General features: G+C 41.9%; 1 protein-coding gene across 11 annotated transcripts in view; it reads left to right on the top strand.

Annotated features, from left to right (window-relative positions):
* RIPOR1 (RHO family interacting cell polarization regulator 1) overlaps nucleotides 1-25,724 on the top strand; it is a 2,621,322-nt gene that overhangs the window by 1,295,509 nt on the left and 1,300,089 nt on the right. The window lies entirely within an intron of this gene.

The following is a 25,724-nucleotide window of genomic DNA, read 5'->3' as shown; positions in this document are numbered from 1 at the left end:
CCATGCTTAACCGTAGTATAATTAAAACAGTCAACGTCAGACATTTTAGACAACACAGTTACAGCTTTACCATGGAGTAAGGGGGCCAGGAACCGTACCCAGAGCCTTTGGTCAACAGCATACATTTCACATACCCTCTCAAACATATGAATGAAACTATCAAAATGATCCCTCTCTTTAAACTGCGGAAGGAATTTAGTGACCTTTTATGCTTCTAGGGTGCAGTTACTCCCTTCTCCATTAACGCCATGACTCTGGTGAAGAGTCAGCATCTCCTTCGCCTGCTGCCTCTGCCTCCCTGTCCATTTCCTCAGCTTCCAGGCGTAGCAGTTTCTCATTCTACTCACTCTCTAGATGCCTTAGTCTCTCAGCTGCTTCTTTTTCCAAACACTCTTTAGCTCCAGATGGAGTTTTAAGTTCCCTGCCGAAAGGTTGAGCTTTCCATTCTCTGAGGATGGTACATCTCCACTGCCAGTCTGATCGTCGTTCTGGTTGCAGTTTTCTGATGCAGCTGTGACCAAGGCTGCAATCAGGTCTGCCTTAGTCAGGTTTCCATGCACCAGTCCCGTAGCCTGGCACATCTCAGGCAGCTGACTCCTTGTCAGCTTTCCGTACTCCTCTGCTGACATGCTGCCTGCTCTCCCTGACTAACTAAGCTAACAAAAGAAATAAAACAATTGTGATCTGAACTCTGAGTATTCACTACGTGGTTTATTTAGAGTACAAAACACCTTCAGTGATCACTGTACACAAGATACAGGAATTCAATCTTACCCAAACCACTATAAGCCAGTTAGTATTTGCCAACTGTTTAATATGTGGTGTAGATATCTCACCAGTGCCAAACAGTTAGTATGTGATGCCTGTGCACTGGCCCAGCAATCAAGGAGCCTCAGTCGTCACCACTAACACCAGTGAGGGGCATCCATATAGGAAAAGGGTAATAAATACACACACACAGTAAAGTACAATTTCCCTGAAGAGCACACAGAGATCACAGTCAGTCTGGAGCTAGTTTCTCCCTTTCCCTTCAGGTCCCCAATAAGACTCCCCACTGGCACAGCTAGAGGGTCCAGATCTCGGCCTAGAGGGGAAGCTAAAACCTCCAGCACCCTCTCTGTCCAACCAGTGCTTCGTGCCCCTGCCCAAGTAGCTGACACACCCACACACACACTTTTGAGATGAGTTTATACAACCATACACGGACACTCCTGGGGAAGGCTGGCACAGGTTCTCTAGCTGTCCCCCTTTTACCCAGACTATACGGTAGAAATCACTGCCACCACCCAGCTAATATTTATCAGCTACTCAAAGGCCGTTATGAAAGGGTAAGTGCGACTGAGCAGTCAGGACTTATTTGGAGTGACTTGGTACAGTATCAATATATACATGCAATGTACTCTTTGGAGCTCAAATTATCCCTACACAAAACAGCCACAGTTGAAAGGTTTAAAAATATTTAATAATAAATAAAAACACAAGACAATATTTCTTACTACATAGTGTTAGTCAAGAGTTCAGAGATCACAGAGAAATACTTAAAATAATACAGTAGTAATGTTCTGACATCACAGAAAAACAGTCTAATTTTCCTATTTCTTAGCTATATCCAAGAGAAAATACAGTTCTAAAATCCTACTTACATATAGATGCAGGCAGAGTGGTGAGTTGGATGTTCTCAAGAAAATGCTTCAGTGCTATAATTCTTTCTTTCCTTAAATTGATAACACAGTACCACTGATTTATTTCAGATTACATCATTTCTTTCTGGTTCCCAGGCTAACAGACTCTCAGAGGTTAATAGCCCTTTTGATCTTGCTGCTGGTCAGGAACCAGAGCAATAAAAGAAATTATACATGCACATTCTAGCCATTAACTCTGGCCTCAAAACAATAGGCAGACTGCCTTTATCTAGGCATCTCAGCTCCGAGTTTTTACATCAAAGAATTGACTTCTCAGCTATGTTACAGGAGAGTACACTGTTACATTTTTGCAGTTACACGTTTAACACCATTTTTCTCATTTAAGAGAACATGCCTGTGGCTTATTAATATTTACAAATGACAGAATTATCTACAAAATTCTATTTGGCTTATCTTCGCACCTTCATTCACCCTTTATTCATGGTGATTGCCTGGGTAGAATACTAGGTATCCAAAGATCAAGGTGAAAACCTAGATGTTTGAAACTTTTTGATAACATATGCAACTAGACAGGAAAGATTGTTGCTGTGTGAGGTGTCATTGCCTGCAGCCATGAAGACTTTTTTTCCAACATAAAGGACTTGGGTACTTTTGTTTAAGTAATGATCCTATTTCATGTCTCCATCCGTCCAATCTGACTGTTAAGACTGGAGATGCTTGTCTAATCTGATCTGGCTGTTGCCATTACTGTCAATCTAATGCACCTGAACTTTGTCCTCTCAGGATTCTCTCCATGCCCCCATAGTATCAGATCTCTTTTACTACAGTTGGAAACCGTGGATCACTACTTATCAGCTAAGTGCTCTCTATTATTATTACTGATATAATAACTGATACCGTATTTCTCCGTAAATAAGACCTAACCAGAGAATAAGGCCTAGCATGGTTTTCCAGGGTGGTCATGATATAAGCCCTACCCAAAAATAAGCCCTAGTTAAGATAGTCAACACACGACGAACGTGTTGAATTATAATAATATTATTGACACCTGTTGACTGAGGTTATCATACTGTGCTCACCATTTTCGGACCATTCGGACACCCAACTTTTTCTCTTTGCAGAAAGTCATAAGATTCTTTACCAAGGCATCCTCCACAATTCTTACTGTAACCCTAATACTCACTCACACTTGACATTTGAGATCCTTGGCCCATAAACACTGGCAAGCGCACTTTGATTGGTCAAAGTACAGACAGTGCACGTAAAATGTATGCACGTGATAACAAACGGGTGTGGTTGTGTCTTCTTAACTGTCGCCATTTCTGTTGCCACTCCTTTCTCGTAAGTCTTCAATTAAGCCCCCCCAGACAAGATGAGTGCAAAAAGAAAGAGCTATTCCATTGAGTACAAGAAAGGACTCATGGAGGACTCCCGGGGAAAGAATCTGATTGTTTTCTGCAAAGAGAAGAAGTTGGATCTCCGAATGGTCTGAAAATGGCAAGCAGAGCACAGTAACCTCAGTCAACAGGTGGATGAGAGAAATGCTAAGAAGTGCAAGTGTGGATCAGGTCGGCAACCGTTATTTCCTGAGCTGGAAGACATCATCTGTGAATGGATTGCTAACAGGAGAGCAAAGGCTTTGGTTGTGCACAGGGCTGATATTCAAGCATTTGCCCTTACAATGACACCACAGTTAGAAATATCCCCAGAAGAATTCAAAGCATCACAACATTGGCTGGATGGCTTCCTTCAATGATATGAACTGTCTTTAAGAAGATCGACAACACTGTTCAAGCTGGAAGATACTGAAGTTATTAAACGTGCACTTGCATTCAAGTCCTTTGTTGATAGCATCGGCTTTTCTAATTTTCAACTCTCCATCATGATTGCTGTGGATGAAACTGCAGTGTTTATGGGCCAAGGATGTCAAACAACAATTAATCAGAGGGGTGCCTCATCAATTTACATTTCTTCCACTGGTTACGAAAGTGCACGTGTTACCTGTATTTTGGCAGTTTGTCTAGATGTAAAGAAAATCCCACCTCTAATCATTAGTAAGGGCAAGAAAGATAAAATTGGACGTGTTTCAGGCATTTACATTCTTGAAACCAAAAAAGCCTGGTGCACACAAGCAGTTATAAGAAAGTGGGTCAATATAATGCTGCCACTTGTTTTGCAAGGTGGTGAAAGAGGTCTGCTAGTCTGGGATTCAGCCAGCACTCACTGAGCTAAAGACTTGAACTTCCTTGCACAGAGAAGAATAGATTAAATAATGATTCCTGCAGAAATTACTGCCTATCTCCAGATTCTTGATATTACAATAAACAAGCCATTCAAGGACCATTTGCACATGAAACTCAATGACTACATTGAAAATAGAATGGAGAGAAATCAGTGTGGAAACTTTGTGAAGGCTAGCCCTGCAAGAGGTTGTGACTTAGGTGAAGAATTCTTTAGATAAAATCACTGACAGCTGTGTTGCCAATGCACTACTAGCAGGCTACATGGACAAGCAGTGCTCATTTAAGGAGAGCTCTATTGCTAGGCATGACAGATTGGGGCCAATGGTTCTACAGGAAATGGAGTCACAAGAAATTCAGGCTGGAATTCGGGGGTTGGAGACTTATGACAATGTTCCAGAAGATGATGACATGACTGTATTTGAATAACTTTTCCATTATCAGGACAACAGAATGGATTGCTTCTGCTTTCAGCTGCCAGCAAGCCCTTGTCAGTTTTTTGACTTTATTGTATTAAGGTAACGTTTCATTATCAAGGGGTAGTTACAAAGTAAGGCCACTAGTTCCCAGACTTCATTTTTATGACTTTCCATCGTTCTTCTCTTACAGTGTGGGTAAGGAATAAAGAAAGCATCACCACTCAAAAAGTGGCAGTTATTCACCTGTTTTATTCCCCTCCTGCAATACGCATGTATTGAGATTTTTCTGCACTGTCTGTTAAGCATGAAATATTGCACTGTGAAAGCCAAGGTGTAGATATTCTGAAGCTGGAATGTTTGTTGCACTGTTTATGTAGAATTCTCACACAACTGTTAACGCGTTGGCTGGAACTGTTGCCCAATAATGGAAAAGTGCCAAATAAATGTAGATTGTTGTACGGGGGGGGGGGGGTAGATAAGGTATCCCCTGATAATAAGCCCTAATGCATATTTAGTCAGGGGAAAAGGTATAAGACTTGTTTTTATTTTCAGAGAAATAAGGTATAGTAGTGCATTTTTTAGCCTAGACCATGTTAAAGGCATTTTATCTCCAGATGCATGGAGTTCACAGAAAGGTGATAAAACGAAGGAGAATAAGAGAGAGAGAAGAAAGAGATTAGGTGCCAAGAAACTTAAAGTAGAGAATCCCCTCCTTCAGATGTGAAGGTTCCTCACTCAGAAAAAGACTTCTCACCACCATCCACTCTGGTTGCAGCAAGCAAATGTCCTTTGGAAACCATTGTCATCCTTGACAAGTCACTTTCTAGGATCTTGAGCGTACAGTCTTCAGAGAGAATAATCCAGGTATATGCCAATGAGGCCTCTATCTGTTTCTTTGATTCATATCTTTCAGATTATTCAGAAGCACTTCAGAAATGGATTGGCAACCCGTGTTGTGGGCCTGTAAGGCCGAGATAGATTTTGGTATCATCCCATCCCCCTCCATGTTCAGGGCCGATCTGGTTGGGCTTCTTCACCCCCTATTAGTGCCTTCCTGATGCCTGTCTTTCTTTGGCAGTGGTTTTGGAGCTAACTTGCCTTCTGGAGCCTGTAGCTTTGGCGTTAGTAATCTCTTCTCCTTTGGCCCTGATCTCTCTGCATCTGATTCACTTAACTCCAAGACCTTAGGGGCCAGTTGTGTAACAGAACCTTCTACTTGGTGACTGCTCTTCGGCATTAACCCATGTGGGGCCATTCATGGTGTCTTGAGTCATCAGCCTTTGAGTTGTCATCACCAATCTCCAGCCTTTTCTGTTCAGTGATCTCATCTGCTGGATCCTATTTCTCACCTTGTTTAACACCATTGTGCAGGTGCTACCTGAACTGGTGCTAATCTCGCCATTTTTTCTTCTTAGCAGACTGTCTTAACTCCATGTACACTGGTAGTTACCATGAATTTTTACTGTCTGGAGTTGAGAAGCATCTGGATGGGAGGATGGTCCAAAGAATATGAACACAGGCAGAGGCCAGTGTTCACATAATCGTTCTGGAGGTGAGAGCAGTCTTTCTAGCATCACATGAATTCCAGGACCTCCTTTCCCAGGTGGTGATTTCATTTTACATGGATAACATGCCTGTAGTTTGGTACTTCAATAAACAGATTGAAACCAAAAGCCATACCCCCCCCCCCTTTGCAGAGAGGCTGCGAGCATATGGCAGAGGGCATTAGATTTGCTTTTCTTTCTAGTGGCAAAGTACATTCCAGAGGGAGTCAACTACCTAGCAGATAAGTTCAGCGGGTCTGTCTTGTTGCTTCACAAGTGGCTCATCGGCCCTTCAGTGGCTCAGCTGATGTTCAGACGCTGGGATATGCCTTGCTGTGACCTATTTGTCACCCATTCAAACACCATATGCAGCAGCTACATTGCCCTCTTTCTCCCAAATGGGAGGTCACCAAAGAATGCTCTAGTCTTTTATTGGCCCACCAGCTCTGTTGTACATTTTCCCACCGCTCACACTAATTTCCAAGTTTCTTCAGAAAGCACCATGATGCAAATCAACTGCGATTCTCATTGCATTCCATGGCCCAGTCAAATCTGATTTCCATACTCATGTTTCACCTGAAAGAGATACCCTGGCTCCTAGACCTGCAACTGGATCTTGTTCCTCATCAATCAGGTCAGCCTCACCTGGACCTTTCTCAACCTCAAGCATACCGTGTGATATCTCCAGTTCCAGTAACAAGGACCCTTCCTTGTCAAAGACGGTAATTCATATTCTGTGGTCTTCCCAGAAATAATTACCTCAGAAAGTATATAGAATAGAAATAAATTAAAGTGGTTCTCTGTTTGGGCTTCCATGCAGAATGTAAACCCCTTCTTTGCCTTCATATCAGAGGCTCTGTGCTTCCTGGCAACTGTGAGAGCAAGTATCTAATTTTTCTCAACTATCATTACAACTTTTAAAACCATTCTTTACCATCTTACAAGTTATGCAGGGCCTTCCTCAAAAGTGTATTTCTTTTGCTCTCCAGTAAAAGACTGGACCCCTCCATGGCATAATTTTGTTTTAGAGGCTTTAAAGAAAGTACCTCTTGGGCCAGTCTCTTCATCAGAGGTAAAATTCCTGTCTTGGAAAAATCTTGGAAAACTCTCTTCTTGGTTACTGTTACTTCTACCAGGGAAATACCTGAGCTCCATGTCTTGTTATCCACTGCTTATCTGGTTTTCCGTGAGTTACTCTGAGGACTAACCTGTCCTTTGCTTCCAGAGTAGCTTCAGAATGTAACCTGAACCAAACTCTTATCTGCCAGCATTTTTCACAAATCATTCCACTAGAGGAGAATATTTGCTATATTCACTAGTTGTTCACTATCTGTTGCAGTTCTGTTTTCATAGAATCAAATCCCTTAGAAGGGATTCTCGGTTCTTCTTTTCCTTCACCCCTAAAAAAGTTAGGTAAAAGTAAACCTTATTTATGTGGTTGTCAGGTTATATAACATTCATCGTGCTCATTCTACCAGCCCAGTAGCTACCTCAACTGCATTTTTCAAACACACTACAGTGGAAGAGATATGTGACACAGCTACATGGTCTCTGTTGCATATTTTTCCCAAGCTATATAAACTAGATGTGATTTTCAGGTCCAGAGCTTCATTTGGGGCTTTGGTTCTGAAAGGTATTATGTCATGATGTCACACGTGAAAAGGTAGCTTGGGTTCTGTCTCAGTAGTCTGATCAGAAGGATAGATTAAAACGGATGCGGAACCTATGTTATTACCATAACATTAAATCCTTCTCATCCTAGTCCATCACAATACTACATTCCCCATCCAGTTTGTCTCCTGCTCTATATTTCCTTTAAATGGTTATCCTTGCAAGATGTACTTGTGTGGTAGTGGGCAAACCTGGTTTGAAGTTATGGTAGTGTACAGAGCATCCTGCAAGGGATATGAACTATGGAGCGTCAGGCTGAGAGCACTGCCGAATGGCCAAATCAGATATGACAAACTTCTCCAGCACCAGTAGTCATTTCAGTTGGACTAAGATGAAAAGGATCTAGCGTTATGACAAATACACAGCTTCAGTTTCCAAAGTTCTAAATGCAATTTGAAGCAGCTTATCTCAGAACAATAGTATAGTGGCATCAATGTACTTTATTGTAGTAGTATTTTTGTAGTGTAGACCCAGAGCAGAATAGTGGGGTACGGCAAGCTTGATTCCATTATTATTAGATGGGGCATCTGAAAGCATTATATTTCATCTGTTATGTGATTCATGGTCTAGAGATGAGATTTTTTGAAGATCTAAAGAGATTTGATTAGTTAGTAGGAGTGTTTAGGCCAGAGTGTCAAATGCTGCGGGAAAGGTAATGGAAAAATTGACATCAGTAAAGGTACAGCTGTGTGATGTAAATAATTTTTATATTACAGATAGAAGGTTTTAGCAGCAGTATATGTAACTATCGTATGCATAATGTCCCTTTTATGTGTTGATAAAGCAATGCTTGAAAATGTTGAGTGTCTTTGGCCTGTGATGTGTCTGAAAAGAGTCTACAAACTCTTCTGTTAGTTAACAGTTGGTAAACAGTTCATGATAAACTGTTGTTTCCCAAACAATATTTAAACTATCTCACTCTGTTAGCTCAATATATTAATCAGTACAACCTGGGCACTTTGATTGCCTGTAAACTTGGCATGCAAGTTCAATCTAACCTCTTTGAGCTTACAGTGCCAGAGTCGGAATGCAGTCATTCGGTCATTTTAAGGCCATTTTACCATGTCTGCCCATGGATTCTCCTCTTTCTTTGTCTGTGGTAAAACAGTTTCTGAAATAAGTTTAACACCTGAGGCAGCTTCATAAATAAGTTACTTCTCCTTGGGATCTCAACTTTGTGCTGGAGATATCCCCTGTTGAACCTGCCCATCAAGTTGACTTAAGGTTCTTGACTTGAAAACTGTAGTTATCATTGCTCTGCCATCTGTAAGAAGAGTGTCTGAGTTGCAAACTCTCATGGTGGGTGAGCCCTGTCTGATTTCCACAGGGATAGTGTCTCTTTGGGCCTGAATGAGAGGTTTGTTCTTAAAGTAGTTTTGGAGATTACTTTAAATCAAACCATCAGTCTCCCAGTCTTCTACCTAGAATGTAAAACCCTGGGGGAAATTATTTTTCATACTCTGGATGTGCATAAGCAACTAAGGTGTACTGCCTTTGTTTACTGACATTTGATTACTGGGAAAGTGTGACTGGGTAGGAACCCATTTTCAACAGAGACCCAGGGAGAAATGCTGCAAATATTATAAAACATTTTAAGAACAGTAATTTTACAATTTTTAAAAATAATACAATTTTTTTTAAAAATAATACAAAAACAACTACAATTTAAATAATATCAGCTTAGACATAATATGAAAACGGTTAAGAATGGCAATGATTTAATATTTACAATAATGTAGCTAGTTTATAGAGAAATTAAAAGTAAGTTAGTATAATACAAACAGGAATTGCAATATCAAATGAGAGAAAAGCAGGCTTATAGTATATATGAAGAGAAAGCGAGAGGAGATAAATTGGTAGAAGTGAGGAAGTGAGTGAAGAAGGGAGTGAGGAGTTAAAAGGTACAAATAGGTATTTGTTCACATTTAGGGATGCAGTTTATTGTGGTGTTGAGCTAGAACAGGTCCAGCTTTTGGGTAGGATGTTTTTCAGAATGGTTTTGAAGGATGGTAGAGAGCGCATTGACCTGATGGATACTGGTCTGGAGTTCCTGGCCATAACAACATGCTACGAGTACAGAGAATGCTCAGTAGATTTCATAGGTTTGTGGACAGATAAGCCGTTGAAATAACTAAGCTGATAAGCAATTTATTTTTTATCAAGGGGCAAAAAAGGACACCCTGCATCTAAACAGGCAGGTAGCTGTGGTCAACTATTTCTTATTATTCTCACCATAGCAAGTCTATTCCAGGCAGTATTATGGCACATTCTACTAGAGCCATGTCTTCCATGGCATACTGAAAAGCAGAGGACATTAAAAGCATTAAAGAGGCACATATTTTGCAAAGCATTACAAATTAGATTCCTTTTCTGGGTCTAGAGCTAGATTTGTTTAGACCATTCTCAAGGGGCTCATGGATCAGCATCCCTTCCTCCTCCCAGGTGGGATGGATTATGGTAATCAACCCATATAGCATAAAGGCTACTGCAGCAGTGGAAATGAACACCGTATAGCTGTTTAAGTTGCACTTACCTTAACAGTAGATGTTTGAATTCTGCAGTAGCCCCACCCACCCTCCATTCCTCTTCTGTTGTATCGTTTGTGATGTAATTGGGATGTAATCTAGATTTTGTGTTTCTGCATTATATCTTTCTTTATTATTAGTGGTTTGATTCAGGCTTGTTAGTCTATTCTGTCTTGTATGAACAGGAAAATCCTAAAGAAAGATTTGTTGTTAACTGCCTAATTCCCTCCTTGGGAAAAGCCAATCAGCAGTCAGAATAAAAGGTTAGGGGAAGGGGGCAGAGCTTTTTGAAGCTGACCTATTGTTTCCTAGGCAGGAAACAGTCCATGTAGCCTAGAGGCTACTGCAGCAGTGAGGAATATGAACATCTACTGCTATGGTTAAATGCAACTTACACATGGGCAAGTACAAATGTATTTTACCATTCAGTACGCCCAGGTAAATTGCACTTTTGTACAACATCAGGATAATTTCTGCGTGCACAGAAAATTAACCCATGTGATACTGCACCTTAAGACAAAGCGTAAACTTTTCTTTTTAGCTAACTTTTCCTGATTCAAGGACTTTGCATTAGACTAGAAAATGTAGTCACATTGAACCAGAATGACTCAAGTATAGCTGTATTCCAGTACAGCAACATGAACTGTGTCTTTATATACCTATTAGTAATTCAGTGTCTTTTCTGTTTTAAACTAAATAAAATGAATGCCACATTGTTTACATGACTAATTTTATTTTATTCTTCTAGTTGGTTTTAAATACCACGTTGTATCATTTTTAATTGAAGTTTATATTTTGTTTCTATCATCATACTTGGGCTTCAGGCCAGTTATTTTACATTAAGAAGGATTGCGGTCTGCACTCTTGTGGGAGGAGAGGCTGGACTCTGGCCTTCTGAGCAGGGAATTTCTGGTTAGAGGCTTATAGTGCCTGCATATTCTAACTGTTTCTTACTGAAATTGGTACACCTTGTTTGCTGTAGCATAGACTAGATCCAGGCCTGCTGAATCTAGCTTTATTTGTATGCTTGTTGTTTGTTTATTTCCCTGAAACGCTAATTCCACCTAAAACGCGGCCTTTTAGCACTTCTGTGGATCCCTAGTGATATCTGCATTGCTTACTGTACTTATTTCCTTGTTTCACTTGAAAGAAAGTTACTGTTTGTCGTTTTTGCATTTAAGTTACCTGTAGCACATTGCATTTAAGTTACCTGGCACTTGCTCACTAAAGCAATTATATAAGTCAGCTCTAAAAATTTAAAGAACTACACCCTCACAAACTCCCCTTGAGTACCTTGTTCCCCATTGGCCCTTTTTTCAATTATAAAGGAATTCCCAATACTATTCTAGCATGTCCAAAGGTCAGTTGTCAATCTCCTCTCCGGTCCAGCTGGTGAATCTGGGAATCTTGAGGCAATGTTACAACTGCCTCATGTACACAGACAACCCTCTCCTCCTCCCAACAAATTCCAACACATGTGAGAGATGCAACCATATAGCCAAACTGGAGGCTAAGCTCTCTCAACTCAGTACTGGCGTAACCAGTCAGGAGGAGAAGGAAACCACACTCACTACAGTTCCAGTCTCACATAGACCTACCACGACAACAAACCAAACACATAAACACACAAAAACATACTCGGGGGCTCTAAATAAAAATCTGCCTAAGCAGCAGAGACCTCCAAAGCAGACACCCAAGCAACCGCTACCCCAAAACAAAACACGTGCAACACATAGCTCACAAAGCCAGTGTGCCGAACAGTCACAGCCCTTAAGGCTAAACAACACACCTGATACACTTGTAATAGGTGACTCTATCGTCAGGCACACTGACATCCCGCTCACCAGGCTGAAAAAGGAGAAGGTCACGGTGAGCTGCCTGTCGGGCGCTAGGATCCACCACATAACACAAGCACTCAGGTCACTCCAAGGCAAGTACAAATATGACTCCGTCATTGTCCATGCTGGTGTGAATGACCTGAGACGTACCTCCCTGGACTACATGAAAAGAGACATAGAGGAGCTCTCTGAGCATGTAGCCCAGGCCGGTATGACCCTGACCTTGAGTAGCATCTTACCCTCACCAAGAATAATGCCACAATATGAAGACAAGATGATCAATTTCAACAATTGGCTTAAGTGTTGGTGTCATTCAAAGGGGATCCAATGCCTGTCAGCCTGGGATGACATGCTCGACAAGCCACGATGCTTCGCTAGGGACGGCTTGCACCTGTCACCCCTGGGCTTTCGGATATTGGCAAAGGCTCTTGCTACCCCCATAGTGCCTTTTTTAGGCAAAGCTCAAAAGGCAAACCCACCTCCATAGGTATCACAAGGGATAAGAAGCTAAGAGTAATGCTACTCAACGCCAGAAGTCTAAACCTCAAGATGCACGCACTCGAAACTCTCCTTAGCATGGAGAACATCGATATCTGTGCAGTAACAGAAACCTGGTTCAAGGCTCCCGAGAGCACCCCAGCACTACCAGGTTATACCTCATACCATGCTTTTCGGCCCCAAAACTTGGACTGAACCACAAAAGGAGGGGGAGTATCAATATTCGTCAAAGATACCCACACCTCCAGGTTGGTGGCACAGCACGAAGCATCAGAGACTATCCATGTGCAACTAACTGTGGGTAAAACTGCCTTCCAGTTTATAGCCTGCTACAGACCACCCTCCCAAACACAGGAACCCCACTTGACCTTCCTGAAAATACTGGAAAATATGAAGGTCTCTCCAAACACCATTATATTGGGCGACTTCAACTACCCAAACATAGACTGGGAGCATTACTCTAGCTCCAACACCCTAGCCCAAAGGTTCCTAGAATTTATAAACTCAAATGCTATGGAACAACTTGTTACCACTCCCATAAGAGGGGAAAACATACTGGACCTGATCATCACCAACATGGGGACACTATGCTCCAGACCAGAAGTGTATCCCTCACTGGTAAGATCAGACCATAAACTAATCTCACTGGATATTCACATCCCAACCCCACCCCCTGCCCAGAAAACCACAGTGAAAAACTTCTCTAAAGCAAATTTCACACGCCTCAAAACCGAGGCAAAATCCTTCAAAGCCCCCGGGCCTGTGGAAAATATGGCCCAGACCGCCGAATCCTTTATAAACGCATTCTATGAACACCTTCAGGAATGCATGGATCATGCAATCCCAAATAAAACCAAGACCCAATCCTCCAAAGGCAGACGTCCTGTCTGGTGGACCCCAGCCATAAACAAACTATACAATAGAAGGAGGAAGCTACTACATGATAGAGCAATATCCCAAAAAGGGAAGGCATCTCTGATCAGTATTAGCAAAAAACTACGGGCACTCATAAAATCGTCTAAGGCCAGCTTCGAGAGAAAAATTGCACAGGACACTAAGGATAATCACAAGGCTTTCTTTAGTTATGTTAGGAACCTGGGTGGGAATTCCCAGATATGCTCAGAATTAGTCCAAAATGACAAAAAATACACCAAGCCCACAGACATTGCCAACATCCTAGCTGACAGGTTCAGTGCAAACTTTTCCCCCTCTCCCCACCAAAAGGGCAAATATCTATCCCAACAGAGTGCTGCCCCCCTGACATCTCAGATGCTCAGGTAAGAGCCGTCCTCTCCAAAGCAAAAAACACAGCATCAATGGGACCAGATGGTGTCCCGGGCTGCATCCTACATGAACTCCAAGAAGAGCTAAACCCAAACATAAAACTACTGTTCACTCTTAGCCTTACTACAGGATATTTACCCAAAGAGTGGCGTACAGCAACAGTGGTCCCTCTCCACAAAGGTGGTGCCTCAACAGATCCTGGAAACTATCGCCCCATAAGCCTGACTAGCTTGGTCTGCAAAGCTATGGAAAGGATCATCATGGACCTCATAAATAAAGATATTGGGGACCTACAGACACTGGATCCTACCCAGTTTGGCTTTGTTAAGGGCAGATCCTGCCTCTTAAACCTGGTCGATTTCTTTGAAACGGTCACCAAGGCCATTGACGAGGGGAAGGTGGTCCACACAGCCTACCTGGACCTCGCAAAAGCCTTCGATACAATACCCCACTCGGGCATTATAGATAAGCTCACCAGCTTAAATATAAACCCCTATGTCACTAGATGGGTTGCAAACTGGCTCAAGGACAGAACCCACATGGTTAGAATTGCTGGAGCCATGTCAGACTCCAAACCAGTTACAAGTGGCGTCCCACAAGGCTCAGTCCTGGGACCTCTCTTGTTCGGTATATATTTCTTGGTGGTACAGGCCAGCACGGAAGGACTGTGGCTGACCAAGTTCGCAGATGACTGCAAACTGGGCGCCATAATCAACTCTCCAGCTGACACAAGCATCCTCCAAAAGGGCCTCATAGAAACAGACAACTGGTGCCAGAGCCATGGCCTCAAGCTAAACGCCAAAAAGTGTATAGTCATCCCCTTTGGCAAAAACAAAGTGCCCACAAATTACCACATAGGTGGTAATCCATTAAGTACAGAAGAAGTCATTAGGGACCTGGGGACCCAAGTTGATAGCAGTCTCTCATTTGACAACCACGTGGCCAAAGTGGTTAGAAAAACATTTTATATAGCCCACCTAATCATGAAGGGATTCACATCTAGATCAGGGGAAGTCATCGTACCTCTTTACTCATCCCTCATCAGGCCCATAATTGAGTACAATGCCCCTTTTGGGATGTACCTTACCAGACACCTGCAGCAACTGGAAAGACCCCAAAAGTACCTCACCAAGAGGGTCAAACGGCTCAAACAGATGCCATATGCTGCCCGGTTAAAGAAACTCCAGCTCTACTCAGTGGCATACCGCCTGCTCAGAGGCGATCTGTGCCTGACATATAAAGCCATGTCCAACCCGGAATTAATGGACATGCTGCACCTCAGAAAATCCAAATCCCATCGAGCTACGCTCGAGAGACTTGAACCTCAGCACTGAAATAAATAGGACATGCTGGAGGGACAGATTCATAACCCAGAGGCTCCCTTCACTCTGGAATAAAATCCCAGTCCAGGTTAGGCAGAGTCCCACATTGACTCTCTTCAAGAGGAATCTTGATGAGTGGATGGGAGATCGTAGGTTTACCCCGGCTATCACTTCTGTGTCACTGTTAGACAGAGGCACAGTATACTAACCTCAAAAAAAGGCATAGCAAAATTAATTTAAAATGGGTGGCGAAAGCCAAACACACTCTGGCTAGGCTTATAAATGCCCTAGGGCAGATAGCCTAGTATGAACCTGTGAACCTATACATATTTTTTTTTCTTTTTTTTCCACTTTATTCAAATTGATGTGTAATAATACTAGCTAATTATGCAATAATGTTTCTGTAGGTAGTTTTTAGGGGTTTTGTACATAGACCTGAAGTCGTCTGGAAGGACGAAAGCGATCTGTGTAAACAATAGGTTGTGGAAATAGAATATGATTTGCAGTGGGTCTTCTGCATGCAAAATGTATATGTATGTATATATTTATAGATTGCCAAATGGTCTAAGCTTTATATATTTCCAGCTGTGTAGTATATTGTCTTGGATAAAATCACAGACTTAATATTCTGGTTAAATAAGAGGTACCACATCATTATTAATTTTATTTAAAGTACGTAAGGGTTATATTACTGTAACAGCTACTAAGTAGGGCGGGGCCAGCTTGAATGTCACACTGATGGAGGAAGGGATGTGAATTTAACATGTATACCAATACACTGTTTTCAGTACAATAAACCACTCCCTTGCCTGATTAAAAAAAATAAATAAATTAAAAAAAATATATATATATATATATATATATGTATATATGTATATATATATGTATATGTATATATATATATATATATAGCGTGTGAGGAAAGTATTATTCTATTATTTTTGCGTACTTAATAAAGGATTTTCAACGGAAAACAGACCGACTGCCCTACTTGGATACATTTGAATACTTAATAATTCTGTATAATATTTCATATTTTATATTTTATATTATTTTTTGATTTAGGATGAACTTAAGTTTGCTACTTCTACTATTGTCATCTGATCTGATTAATATACAGTGATTAACTAGACATATATGGATTGAAAGTCCTCAACATAGAGAAGTTTCTTGCACTGTTTTGTTTTTGGACCCACTGTACTGGTTTTAGTGGGTTTTTTGAGACTTCAGGGATACCACAGAGAGTACTTTTATTTTCTGTTTTAATGTACTAGTTATTTTTCTTGTATGGTATGCCAAAGTAGTATAGTGTCTGTGTGTAGTATGTGCATTGCCTGTGTCCACTTAATGTTTGTGGAGCATTATTCCTTGAGTTTCTGCTGAAAACGGGTTCTGCCTAGTCAGACTCTCCCAGTCAACAAGTGTCAATGAACAGTCTTCAGAGTGTTGATAATTGTGTTACTCTTTAGAAGTGCACATGGCATCTATTTCCAGTGTTTGTCTGGCATTTGTCTACTTCTCTTAAAGTTTGTAAAGCCTTCCTTAAGAAAACGCTTCATCTTGGTCCCCATCTTGTCGATATTTTGTTATGCTTTGGGATCTATAGTTCATGCTTGAAAAACTGACACTGACAGCGTTCACGATTGAACCCAGCAAATTTAGAATTTCTGTTCTGGAAAATGCTGTTGTACTAGCTTTTTGATTGATAAGAGAATGCGACTTACATGACCTTTTGATACAGACCCTCCCACTACATCCATAAGGAGAGGGTGGTCCTCTTGATAAAACCATGTATCAATGCCCAGAGAATCTGTGGACTCGAATCAGAATCAGTCCATAATTTGTGATGTATTACTAGAGTTTCCTTTTGTGTAGTGTAGCGCATGCAATTGCAAAAGTTGAGTAGTGCATGCATCCAAATGATTTTAGGAACAGTCCTATGAGATGAGTCTGTTAAGTTGTGTGCAAGTATTCCTTCATTAGTTGAACTGTGCCTTGAAGAGTAGTACAGTTTTGATATTCAGGAGGGTTCCCAGAAACTTCTGACTGAGATGGTTGCAGTTTCAGTTTTGGTTGGTTGGTTGGTGACAGTTTAAAGTTATATAAAAATAAAAGCACTTTTTTAATAGGAGTTTGGGTTTGACAGATGCGTATTCCCAACTTTATTGTGTCCTAGCATTAGAACCAGGCATTTCGTATACACATTGGATGTACTAGAAAGGCCAAAAGTCAGTGAACTGCACAGATGATTATTTCTCACTTCAAACATTAGCAGTTGCTTGCATGCTTTATGAGTAGGAGTATGCAATAGGCATTGTTTGTCCAAAATTACTGAAAAGTTAATTGGTAGCTGAAATTGCAGTGTTGACATCTTGAACTTTTTTGGACTGAGTTGTCTCTTTAAATTTGGATAGGTCTCGTGTACGTTTCCGTAGACTTTTTTTTTTTGACCAGGAAGCATCTTAAGTAAGACATCTTTTCCTACTTTGTTGGGTGTACTCGGATGTCCTGTATCTGCTGAAATACAAAAATGGCCACATCCATTGGTCCTTTGGTGCGACTGGAATGAGCCGTGGAATTGAAGTGGCATGGAATTGTGGAGTAACACTTTAACACTCCCTCTCCTACTATTTATTTGGGTCCAGTGATTTTGAACCATTATGCTGTAAAAAGGGCAAATCTTTTCACTACAGATTGGGAGATGAGGCAGTGGGTAAGTGAAGATGCTGTTGCTTAACACTACTTGTTACTGAAAGACCTGCTTTGTTGCTGCTCCTGTAGTTATTTGAGCATCGAGCTGCTTTATGAAATAGCCTGCTTTATTTAACTGTTGCTGTTTTGCTTGTTTTTTTATAGAATGGCCAAGTCTTGAAAGGATACTGCATTGGTTCAGTTGTTCAAGGTTATGACATTCTGACCTTTAGTAGACTTGATAATTGCAATAATCCCATGGAGGTCAAGGGAGAAAAACTCCACAATAAATTCAAAAACATTTAAACAGCAGTTGCTGAGTAATATAAAGAGAGAAAAGCCCAGCAACAGATTATTTTACAATGAGTTGAAGAGAAAGGCTTCACAAATGCACACAAAAACATTTTATAATAGCTGATAAGTAATTATATGTACAAGGAGGAAAAGTCCAACAACAGGTAAAGATTCTTTACAGTAGATTGGTGTGTACCTTGTATATAAGGAAGTAAGAACCCCTACAGCAAATTGAAATACATTTACAGAATAATGCTAGGCGCAGTTGTGATCAAGAATGCAATATGTACTGCAAGTAACAAGGCACTTTGCAGAATTGAATAGCCTGTGTCAAGTAAATTAATAGTCATTCAAAATATTGACTGCATTTCTAATAATATATGGAGGTAAGAAATAACAGAGTATTCTGATGCCAACATAGAGTAATAGAATGAGATAAGGATGATCATTGTGCAAGAAGGAAATTGAGGACATGCAGAGGAAGAGAGATGATTGGGGTGATTAGTCTTAGAGAGAGAGGAATGTTATGGAAAGGCACTGGAGAGTAAATAAATAGTAAGTGTTGGCTATTGGGTTGAGGAGGTAGAAGAGCATACATTAGTAGTATGGTAACATTAAAGTGAGAGCTGCTTTTGATGTTAGTGTATTGCTACCTGTTAAGATATGGAAGTGTTAGTAACTCAGTGTAAAAGGCATAGTTATAGTAAGTAGATGGTCATGCATCTATTTTGAGGGTTGTGGAGGTACAGGTGTCTAATAAATGTATTTTTGGATTAGTCTTGAAATTGGAAAGGGTGGTGGTATGTTTAAGAGATGAGGGCATAGAGTTCCAGGAGTGGGCTACATAGCTGGAATAGAGAGAGGTTCCTGCTGACCTGTGTGGTTTGTAGATAGTGAGGAGCATTTTGTTTTCAGATTGAAGTGACTAGCAGAGGTGCATGAAGGCAGCAAGTCTATTTGGGGGTTGCTTTGTTTTGGTTTGTATATTAATTTGTGGACTGGGAGTAGTTGGGTGTGAGTGAGTTGCTTGGGTAATTCAAGTCAGTCAACCTGTTTTAGGGCTAAGCAGTGATGGTTTCTGTTTGGTGAGTTAGTAGCAAGTTTTGTTATTTTATTGCAGCACTGGTTTAGTTTATTTTGGATGGAAGCTTAAATGTTAAGCAGTAAAGGGGAGCCATATAGTAAACTGGGAAGTAGGAGTGTAGAGGCCAGTAGTTTCCAGGATTAATCAGTTAAGTAGTTTTTGTTCTATTGAGTGATCTAATCTGTGGTGAATTTTTTGATAACCTGTTGCACATAAGTCAAAGTTCAGGTTATCTGTTGTTATGCCAAGTAGTATGGTAAGGAAAATGACTTTTGTAGGGTTGATATCAGAGGTTTCTACTGAGAAATTTTGTTTGAGGTGTATTAAGAGGTGCAGTGGCACTAGTATGGAACCCTGGGGAATACCTGTTTTGACAGGTAGGAAGGATATGTAGGATTTAATCCATTTAACAGACTGGAGTGTATTGGAAAGGTAGCTGGTGAATTGGTTGGTGGAAGTTTTTCATAGGCCAGGTGAAGAGAGGTGTTTTAGAACTAGGCCATGGGAAATGATATCAAAGGCCTTGGTCAGATCAAGTGGAGCTCCAACTTCATTGTGTGTGATTCCTGGGCCTTGGTCAGATCCCAAGGAATATTCCTGTGGAAGTTTGGAAGTTAGGAGGAAAGAAAGTGATAAAGGTATGGAAGGTTTTGTGTAACAGTAATTTAAAAGAGGAGAAGCAGCAACACCATGGAAGAAAGCCGTAGTGGCTGTAATACTCCAAGATGGTAAAGGCCTATCGGATCCAGCTTCATATAGGCCCATCTAGATGCCAAACCATGATTATAAAATGTTTGTGTCTATAATGATTAAAAGAATGGCACAGATGATGCCAGAATTGATAGATACGGATCACTATGGTTTTTGTGGAGGTGAGGCAAACATTTGATAATATTAATAGAACAGAGATGATTCAGAGGGCAGCAGAATGTAAGAAAATACCAGCGTTGGTGGGTCTTGATGCAGAGAAAACATTCAACAGAGTAAGCTGGGATTTTATGAGTAGGGCAATGGAAGGCATTTATGTTCCCTGATAAATTATTATGCTGATTATGAGGATATATGAGGAATCAGAGGCAAAAATTAAGTTCCTCTCTGATAAGTTCTGTTTGAGCAGGGGAACCGGGCAGGAGTGTCTTCCTTCCCCTTTATTTGCGTTAGAACCACTGGCAAAGAAAGTAAGGGACTCATGAATTCAAGGATATAATTGGTATGGCAGTCAAGAAAAGTTGGCTTTATTTGCAGATATTAATTTATACTTGATAAAACCAGAAAATAATATTTCCGTGTTGTGGAACGTTCTGAGACCGTTTCAAGTCTTTTTGGGATATATAATGAAGATGACACAAAGCTGTAAACTATGTATCCACGCACAAATCGGTTCAGCTGTAAACTATGTATTCACACACTAATTGGTTCAGCTGTACCAGTATTTAAGGTGACGTGATAAAACGAAGTACTTAGGAGTATGCATTAAAAAGGATTCTGTTGTGGCAGCTAAGAATATGTGGGAAGAGACTAAACCAAAGATATACAAAACTGAGAAAACTGGAAGCTCTGTTTTATGAATATAGATAGCACGATACAAGCAGTAAAAAGTTTTTAGTCCCTTTAGTTTGACATACACAAGCTAGGCATATTTTATCAACCAGAGATGTTGTGGATAGCAATTAATAAAGAGTTGAAGGATGTTATCTGGGAGGTGAAGTGGGCAAAGAGTCAAGTGAGATAAGTTAATCCTTCCAGTAGAACAAAGTGGTTTTGGGATTACCTGATTTGAAGAGGTTTTTCAGAGTTGTACAGCTAAGGTTCCTATACATAGCACAAGCAGAAAGCTTATAATTTAAAGGGGAAAGGGATGATGGTGAAACTGGGAAGAACTTCAAGAACAAGGAGAGGCTGTTTTTATGTAGATCCTTAAGAGAATAACAATAACTGTACAGAATATTACATTCATAAAGTGGCAGACAGTATTCCAAGAAAGGAGATCCTGGTGGTAGTGATGACTTCAATTAGGGGTGCAGAGAGTAAGGAGAGGGAGCTGGAATTTAGTGGAGTAAAGGAACCAAGCTCTGGAACAACCTACCAACTAACATTACTACCCTCCCTAGCCATCTTTTCAAGTCTGCTCTTAAATGGCATCTAAAATCTCACTGGCTCTGTCCTTGCCAAAACCCCAACTAAATCCCGGATTTACCAACAGATATTTCATTTCTTCTTTGATCATAACTCTAGTGTCAGATAAAGTGTTTTCTAGGCGTTCTTTTACCTAGTATTCTTGCATGCTGTTTTGTATATGTATATATTTAAACCTTAACAAATCTTCCATTGTACTTGTCATGCGAACACCTTTTACCACTGTAAAATGATACTGTCTAGGCTGCATACCATGTTATCTATATGTAACTTTCTGTGGAGCTTTTCTCCCCGGGCCTCTGCTGAAAAGGGACTTTGTGTCCAGTCGGACTTTCCCAGTAAACAAATATACATAAATAAATAAATAAATGATGCTCTGCTGCCCTCTAATCCCTCAGATCTCATTTGCCGCTTGGTTTAGACAGATGCAGATTGCTCAGCCTCTCGTGGTCAGTAAGTAGGTGTCTTTGTTTTGGGGTTTTTCTGCACCAGTTTCTCTCTTTCGGTTGTTCAGGGTCCTGCTGCCTCCGCAGTTTATTTCCCTTCCTAGTTTTCAGCGTTCAGCTATTTGACGCTCTTTTTGGTTTGTTTTGTCTTACAAGCCCTATCTCATGGGGGTTTGTTTGTCGTGTAGCTCTTATACACTTTCATGATTAAGTTCTGCTGGAGCAAACTTGCCCTCCAGCGTCGCACATCCTCAGGGCCCTAGGATCCATGGCAGCTGCATTTATCTGGTTCCACTTGCAAGGTATTACATGAGAGCACTACAGTGGACTTTTGCAGTTCATTGGTCAGTGTTACATCATCCCCTGTCACTCACCATTCATATCACTCCAATTTGTCAGAAACCTCTTTTATGGTGGATGCATTCCCCGGACCTCTTAGCGGACAGAGCCTTCTGCCCCCCAATTCCCAAGGCCTCTGTCACCATGGACGCTTCCTTCCTAGGCTGGGGCATTTCTGGGGAAAGACTGTCCAAGGGACGTGGTCCCCCTTAAAGACCAAACTGCACATCAGCATTCTGGAGATGAGCAGTCCTTCTTTCGTTGCAAGCCTTTCAGAATTGCCTTCTTTGGGGGACGATTGCAGTCCTTTAGGACAGCATGGCCGTTGTTTGGTATATAAACAAGCAAGGAGGCACATGTTCTTATTTGCTTTGTCACGAGGCAATGAGGTTGTGGGAATGGGCGATGTCCACGGGATGCTTTCTCATTGTAACACATATTCCCGAAGCAAACTGAACAGGGCTATTCTGACCCCTCACAAGTCATCCCTGAACCCGATAGTGGTGCAGCAGATTTTCCTTCGGTGGGGCCAACTGAGCTGCGATCTGTTTGCATCTCCACAAATGCAGCAACTTCTTTGCATTGATCCCCCCAGAGAAGGAAATCCCCAGGGATGCACTCACGCATGATTGGCCTTCGTGTCTCCTTTATGCCTTCCGACCATTGCTCTTGATTTCCAGAGTACTTCAGAAAGCCAGATGCCTCAGGACACAGTTGATCCTCATTCTCCCCTTCTGGCCTGTGCCAGGTGTGGTTCCCCCTGTCTCATTTGAGGCACCCACCTTGGGTGCTCGTTCCATCTCAGGATCAAATATCCCATCTGTCACTGCTTCTGCTCCCGAATCTTCAGACCCTTCATTTGACAGTGTTATTTGTCCACTTCCAGTGATCTTGGCTATGTCCAGCCTAGCCAGTGAAGGATTTTATCCTTGCTTCCCAGAGATCTTCCACTAGGAAGGTGTATAACAGCAAGTGGAAAAGATTTTCCATCTGGGCAAAGAACAAGAATCTTGATCCCTTTTTGGCTTCCATTCCAGAGATTCTTCTTTTTCCAACCTCTCTTTTCCAGGAAGGGGCCAGTTTTTCCACGATCAAGGTTCAGTTGGCAGCTATATCCAATTTTCATCTTAAAATTGAACCTACCTTTTCGTCTCTGCTCTGTAAGGCCTTTTAGAAAGATGTATTTCTGTTACGTCCTTCTCTTCCCCATGGAACCTTTCCTTGGTGCTGCAATCGTTGACAAAACCTCCTTTCGAACCTGCCGCATCCTGTGATATAAAATTTCTTTCCTAGAAGACTGCCCTATTAGTGGCTGTTACTTCAGCTAAAAGAGTCTCCAAGCTGCAGGCTCTTACTATTAAGCCACCTTACTTCATTTTCCATAAGGACATAGTAGCTCTGAAGCCTAATCCATCCTTTATGCCTAAGGTGGCTTCAGAGGCTAATCTCAATCAATATATTCAACTTTCAGTCTTTTTCCCTAATTATTCCAATAAGGGGGAATATGTTTTGCATACAGTGGGTGTTCATCGCCAGCTCCATTTCTATCTGCATAGAACCAAGGAATTTCAGCATTCAGACCAGTTGTTTGTAGCATTTTCTGTAAACAGAAAGGGTGGAGGAGTGTTGAAAGTTACTATCTCCTGTTGGATTTCACAATGCATTTTCTTCATTTATTCTGTTCTTATCTACACCAGTAAAGGCTCATTCAACCAGGGTGGTATCTACATAAGCTGCCTTTGCAGATCGACAATCCTTGGATGACATTTGTGCAGCAGCAAAGTAGTCTTCACCTCACACATTTATTTCCCACTGTAAGTTGGATTTGATTTCTAAAGGAAGGGCTTCCTTTGGCTCCATGGTTCTTCAGCATGTCCTTCCTTGAGGCCACCCAGGATTTGGGTAGTTGGGGACTCTGACCCTAACATGATTAATGGTGACTAAGATAACATCAGATTTATAGTTATGTGCTTACCATAACTTGGTATCTGTGTTATCTGTAGTCACCATTCATCACGGTCCCATCTTCTGGCCCCCTTCTTGAGGGATTAGTAGGATGTTGGTGGATCTTTGTTGGTGGCAGTTATGTCTGTCTGTCTGTCTTCTTGTTACAGTGCAAACTCGATCTGAGGGATTATAAGGTAGCATAGCATCATGGGAAGGGAGGAGCTTGAGCTAAGCTGTTGTCTAAGTCTGCTGGCTTGGATTCGATATTGGATCCTAGACCATAACATGATGAATAGTGACTACAGATAACACAGATACCAAGTTATGGTAAGTACATAACTATAAATGTTAAGTTGTCTATCTCGCCTTCATTCTTGCTGGATGGGTTCGGAGCCGATCCTTGGCTCCGAATCGGCCAATACTAAAGCTCGAGAGCTAATTCCACCAGCTCGAGGCTCCCCTATATCCCACAATGCTAGGCGGTACCTACTCAGATCTCGTTTGCCGCTTAGCTGATGAGGTGCTTTTCTACCGGCTCTGGCAGGTTAGTGGAAAATTATTTCTATTTTCACAAATCTTTAGACCCCTATTATTTACCTTAGTATAACTTTTAGTTTTAATTCTCTATTTCATTGGATCGACCCTCTTTTGCCCATAATCCCTTCCTTTATTCCCCTTTAACTTTAGGCCTTAGGCCCCTTCCCCTCCTTCTCCTAGTCCTTTAGTGTGACTGGAAATTAATATTTTTTCTTAAAGGCCTTGTGTGTGAGTGTTTCTTACTTAGGCCTTTAGTATGTCTAAGGGACTCCAAGGTCTCAGGCTTCAAGAAGTGTGACTCGTGCTGTCAGAAAATGTCTCTGACAGACGGTCACACTTCTTGTGTGTATTGCCTGGGACCTTTGCACCTGCAGGACTCATGTGCTGTGTGCCATGGTTTCAGCCCTAGAGTCCTGCAGGAACGCAAAAATAAATTGATTTTGCGTGGCTTGTTAAAGCCTGAAGGCCCCCCGACCCAGTCTGTGTCGGGGAAGCCTTCTAAGACTTCCAGACAGTCGGCTCCGGCTTCAGAGCCGTCCTCTGGAAGCATCAAAACTGCTTCGACATCGGCTCCGGCTGGAGCCGATGTTTCCAAGCCTCATACTGTTACCTCGGCTCCAGCCAGAGCTGAGGCTGATAAGACTCAGTTGGCTCCGATACTGTTATCGGAGCAACCTTCGAGGAAGAGGTCTAGGTCCCCCTCCATCGGCTCTGTTCACTAGGCACCGGGATCCCCTCTTCTTTCGGAACGGAGCCATAGATCGCATTCCTCACAGTCTTCTAGGCTATCTGACCACGATTTACAAAGGGTAGTGAGTAGACTTCTCAAGTCCGAGGCACTGGCCCAAATGCTGCATAGCCAGACTCAACAGTCAGCGGCTATTTCCGTCCCTCAATATGTTCCTTCTCCAACTCCTTTGAGCTCGGAGCCGAGGCTCATCAGAGCCATGACTGTCTGCGCGTTGGAACCGATACCTTCCTTTTCGGCTCCGTCGTCTGCTCCGATCTCCTCTTTGCAGGGATCTCGGCACCGAGCTTCCCTCGTCGGCTCTGAGGGGGCGAGTGGCATCGGACCCTTGTCCGACCCCGCTCTCCCTCTTGGGGCTTTGGCGCTGGTGAGTTTGGCTCCGACATCAGCCTCGGAGTCGTCCCTGTCGGTGCCGGGGGGGGGTCCTTGTCTCTTCGGAGCGGGGACCTCCGGCCTTGCCCGATAGGGGTGCCTTCGAGGTCATGCAGAGCGTGCTAGAACCAGTGTCTGCCCCACAG

This window comes from Protopterus annectens, chromosome 16.part0 (assembly GCF_019279795.1).
Source record: "Protopterus annectens isolate FY-2018-M chromosome 16.part0, PAN1.0, whole genome shotgun sequence".
NCBI lineage: Eukaryota > Metazoa > Chordata > Ceratodontiformes > Protopteridae > Protopterus > Protopterus annectens.
This window is presented reverse-complemented; position numbering and strand designations above follow the sequence as displayed.